Source organism: Giraffa tippelskirchi, chromosome 4 (genome assembly GCF_054371585.1).
Source record: "Giraffa tippelskirchi isolate mGirTip1 chromosome 4, T2T-mGirTip1v1.2.pri, whole genome shotgun sequence".
Taxonomy (NCBI): Eukaryota; Metazoa; Chordata; class Mammalia; order Artiodactyla; family Giraffidae; genus Giraffa; species Giraffa tippelskirchi.
The window spans coordinates 103,402,037-103,406,864 of record NC_137278.1 but is presented as its reverse complement, the minus strand read 5'-3'; positions in this window follow the sequence as shown (position 1 = coordinate 103,406,864).

Here is a 4,828-nt window from a genome sequence, read left to right as displayed (position 1 = left end):
TCATTCTGAGTGAGTTTGTTTCCCAGAACAACATTATTGCTATCTTACATTCTTTACAACAGAAAAAATACATACACATGAAATATATGAAAATGGGAAAATGCCTTTTTTAGAGTATTATGGTTATAGAAAGATTTGTATACCAGAGAAAGTGTGTATAATCTCCTAAGATGGTTTCACGTTCATGAGACAGTCAACATCTCATTCTCTGGCTGCCACTGGACCCCTGGGCATTTCTAATGCTTTTCTTTTCTTTTTTTTTCTAATGCTTTTCTTTATTTGACAATACACTCAGTTGCTCAGTCGTGTCTGACTCTTTATGACCCCATGGACTGTAGCCCACCAGGCTCCTCTGTCCATGGGATTCTCCAGGCAACAATACTGGAGTGGGTTGCCATGCTCTTCTCCAGGGCATCTTCCTGACCCAGGAATCGAACTCTTGTCTCTTGCATCTCTTGCACTGGCAAGCAGATTCTTTACCACTGCACTACCTAAGAAGCCTTAATATTATACTGGAAATTTAAGAACAAATCCCTGGTGTGACAGAATTGGAAGCTAAATATAAATCTAATGGCTGTTCACACTAAGTCGACAAAGCCTCTCTTTACCACCCCCTCCAAAGCTGTCCTGTCACTTGGAGCAGGAACCACAGTCGTCACAATAAATAACCTGCAAGCCCTGCATCTCCTCGGTCCTGCTCTCTCTCCCTGGCTCCAGACAGACAGGCTTCCTTGCTGAGCCCCTGCTTTGGGGTCTTTGCAGGTTCTGTTCCTTCTCCTGAGAACACGCTTCCACAAGTATCCCCTGGTGTCTGGCACATACGGAGCTCTTTCACTCTCAGGCTGTTGTTCAAATGTTACCTTCTTAGAGGGATACCCTTAGCCATCTTTACAGACACTATATCATCACCAGAAATTCCCTCAATCACTTCCCTGCTCGTTTTGTTCACAGCACTTAATGACATATGTCTCTTCGGTTTCCTTTGTTTATGGATTTGTTAATCCCCCATCTTCTCTTTCTCGCCACTAGACCTTGTGCTGCATGAGGACAGGTTTTGATTGCTATCCAATGCTTGCCACCCTAGAGCCTACACAAGTGCCTTGTAGGCAATCAATTTCTTTTTTTAATGGGGTATAGATGCTTTACAATGTTGTGCTCATTTCTAGCATACAGCAAAGTGAATCAGCTATCTGTATACATAAATCCCCTCATTTCTGGGTTTCCTTCCCACTTAAATCACTGCAGAGCACTGAGCAGAGTCCCCTGTACTATATTCTCATTAGCTGTCTATTTTATGCATAGTAATGAGGGCTGAGGGCTAATTTCATATCAAGGGAAATATCACTTTTTTTTTCTTTTCAATAATATCTGCCTCTGAAGTAACATCTTAAAATGTGAGTTATCACCAGCACATCAACTGAGATCGACCATGATCATTCTGCCTGAGGCTCTGAAAGTCTCCCACATTCTCCTGTGGTCCACGCTGAAATGGGGCAGCACAAAGCCTTACTAGTAAAATTCCAGCACCCGATTCTTGTGACTCGGCCCTGACATTACATTGAAAGTCAGCCTCAGTGCTGTAGATGGAACTGTTTCAAAGGCTGAATGCAGTAATCAGAACCAATGTTCAATCAATACAGTATTTAAACAAAAAGTGGGTACTCGCATCTCACAAATATGTTTTCATTGATTCTTCTCTTTTTTAAATCTTTGTCCTTTTCATTTCAGTAATACAAAATGGACATTAAGCCATTTATTTAGAAGGCTATTTTCTTTTTCATGTTGTTTTAAATTGTCTTATGAAACAATATCATGTTTACTCAAGCAAACCAAATGCCATAGTCAAAACAGTTTAAACTGGTGTTTATTTTAAAATAGTTTCAGCTCTGTTCTCCAGCTGATTCACCTGACTTTGCTTCTTACCCATCAACACTATTGACATTTTGGGCAAATTTAGTTGTGGTTCTGGATTTCCGGGGAAACTTTTTATGTAAATACACAGACCCAGAATTATTCAAACTATGGAGATGACATCATTAGAGTGCACACATAATGTGACTTTTAGCTATCTTCCACTTGGATTCAGTATCAAGATGTCTGTCTAGATAAAAAAGAAGGATCTTTAAACAAAGCAATCTGCATTTCACCCTGAAAGTGCACCAACTAATTTGAGCGCAAACAAATTATCCACAACTTATGTTTGCTTTCCCGAGCTAAAATGTGTCTTTTACTTTATTGCTTGATTCTTCTGTGACTCTCAATCTTATTTTTATTATATTATGATTTCCTTGTTCTAAAACACTTCTTTCTCTGTGGAGAACAGCATTCAGGTATTATAGTTTCAGCTTTGTTCTAGGTGGTTTCTGTTCTTTTGTTCACACAAGGCCAAACATTTCTGAGAGTTTTCAAAGAAGAGATTGGAGTTCATTGAAAAGCAGCATTTTTTGGTGATAAAACAGAACATATTAAAGGTGTGAAGAAAAAGTCACTAAGGGAAACTAAACTCAAGTCATGGGAAAAATGAAAAACTCAGTCAATGGATGGGTTTTCTTCTTCCTTAGGGTTTTCTGGTCTCAAAAAATATCAGAATATATGTGGATCCAAAGGTAGATGACAATAAGGTGAAAGGTTGATGTTTAGATGTACTAAAGTCAAGGATGTGTTAAGATGATGAGTTAAGGATGAGTTAAGAAAGATGAGTTAAGTTAAGATGAGTGCATCTAAGAAAGGATTTATTTCCTATGATTCCATACTGATTAATGATTGAAACTGTGCACACTTGAAAATAGATTCTGGGACAGGGGTAAAGACATGCATTTCTGAAAAACACTGCAACTTCAGGCAGGGAAGATACACCTAGATGCACAGTTACAACTTTTTCTCTCTTTTGAAACAGTTTGTGCACTTTGTTGTTTTAATACAACTTTCATCAATGTCAGATCACTACTGTAGGGACTTCTGTTAAAAGTTAATTTAATTAGATATTTCCTCTCTGATACACAGTTTCAAAGATGACTTTACCCTTTAGTTCATCACATTGTTTCATTAATAGAAATATATCAAAATTTGATTCTCTGTTACCTTGTTCAGCTCAAAAATGCACAGTATTTGTTGTAATTTATTTTTGAAAATGGACTTTCCTGGTGGCTCAGTGGTAAAGAATCTGCCTGCCAATGCAGGAGATGCAGGTTCAATCCCTGGGTCGGGAAGATCCTCTAGAGGAGGGCATGGCAACCCACTCCAGTATTCTTGCCTGGAGAATCCCATGGACAGAGCAGCCTGATAGGCTACAGTCCATGAGGTCACAATAGTCGGACATAATTTAGAGGCTAAGCAATCACCACCAATATTGAAAATAGAAATAAACTCCCTAGAGCAAAAGAGTTAATATATTCATTTGGTATTGATTCTGAAACTTTAAATGAAAGTTTTAATGAATACACAAACACTTGCCTAAATTTACTCGCCTTTCTGAATTCTGATCCAATAATTAAAAACAGCCAGGCTCCATGTGAGTTACCAATGACAGCATCTTGAGTCATTTAGAAAGTATTCATGAGAGAAAAAGGAAAAATTCATAAAGTTATTTAGCTATTGAATCTGCACAAGCCAATAAATATTTGCAAATTTGCTGCAATTCTTCTCAAATACTTGTCTTTCTTGAATATATTCTGTTTTAGTTCATGAGATTGCCACCCCCAACCACTGGGAAGGGAAAGAGTTAATGCATAAGCCAGGAAGATAAGACAAAGTTCATGACTTTTAAATTTCTTTTTCATTTAAATTTATGTATTTTTTATTTTTTTCAAATAATTGAATTTTGACCCATATACCTTCATTACTCATTCCACTAATTTTTTTTTGGGGGGGGAGCTGATATTACTTTTCAAAAAATTTCTTGTTTGGAAGATAATTGTTTTACAATGTTGTGTTCGTTTCTGTCATACAACAATGTGAATAAGCCATGACTATACACATGTATCAGCCTAGAGGGTTGGGATGTGGTGGGGTGCAGGGAACATTTTTATTTTTTATTTTTCCTGTGCTGGGTCTTCCTTGCAGCACACGGCTCTTCTCTAATTGTGGCTCGTGGGCTTGGTTGCCCTGCAGCATGTGGGATCTTAGTTCTCCCACCAGGGATCAAACCTGAGCTCCCTGGGGTGGAAGCATGGAGCTCTAACTGCTGGACTACCAGGGAATTCATTTCTCCCTTTTCTTATCTAAAAATAATAGAAAGTATTTTACATACCACCTGGACGATGTGATTTTTAAGCAAATCAAGTTAAGTTGTAAAAAACTATAAAAATAACAAACAGCTAGGGAAGGAGAAAATGATGATCAGGTGAAGAAGGCTTTGCATAAAAAATAAAAATATGATTACAAAATTTAAAAAAATTAATTCATTCCAAAGTATCATCCATAATTTAAGCCACAATTGTGGAATTCACAAATAATATGTTGATATCATGAGATGTACTTATGTAGAAATGGACTTATTTCAGTAAGAAACAGCACCAGTAGGCATACACAAAAATATTAAATGTGAATGATAAAAGAATATATTAGAATAAAATCCTTCAACTATAACCTGCTGAGATGTGTGTCTTGCAAGCCTTCCACAACAGGATTAAGCCAGAGAAGCTGAGCTCATGGAAGCAGAGTATTAATAGATGGTGGTGAACGCACTTTACTTGAAAATGGAACCTTAAACATCAATTTCCAACATATCTTTGGTACAATTACATAACAAATTGGATAATGAATTTAAAATGCATATTATTGTGTGGTACACAGCGAGCACTCAGTAAATACCAGCGATTATTATTAG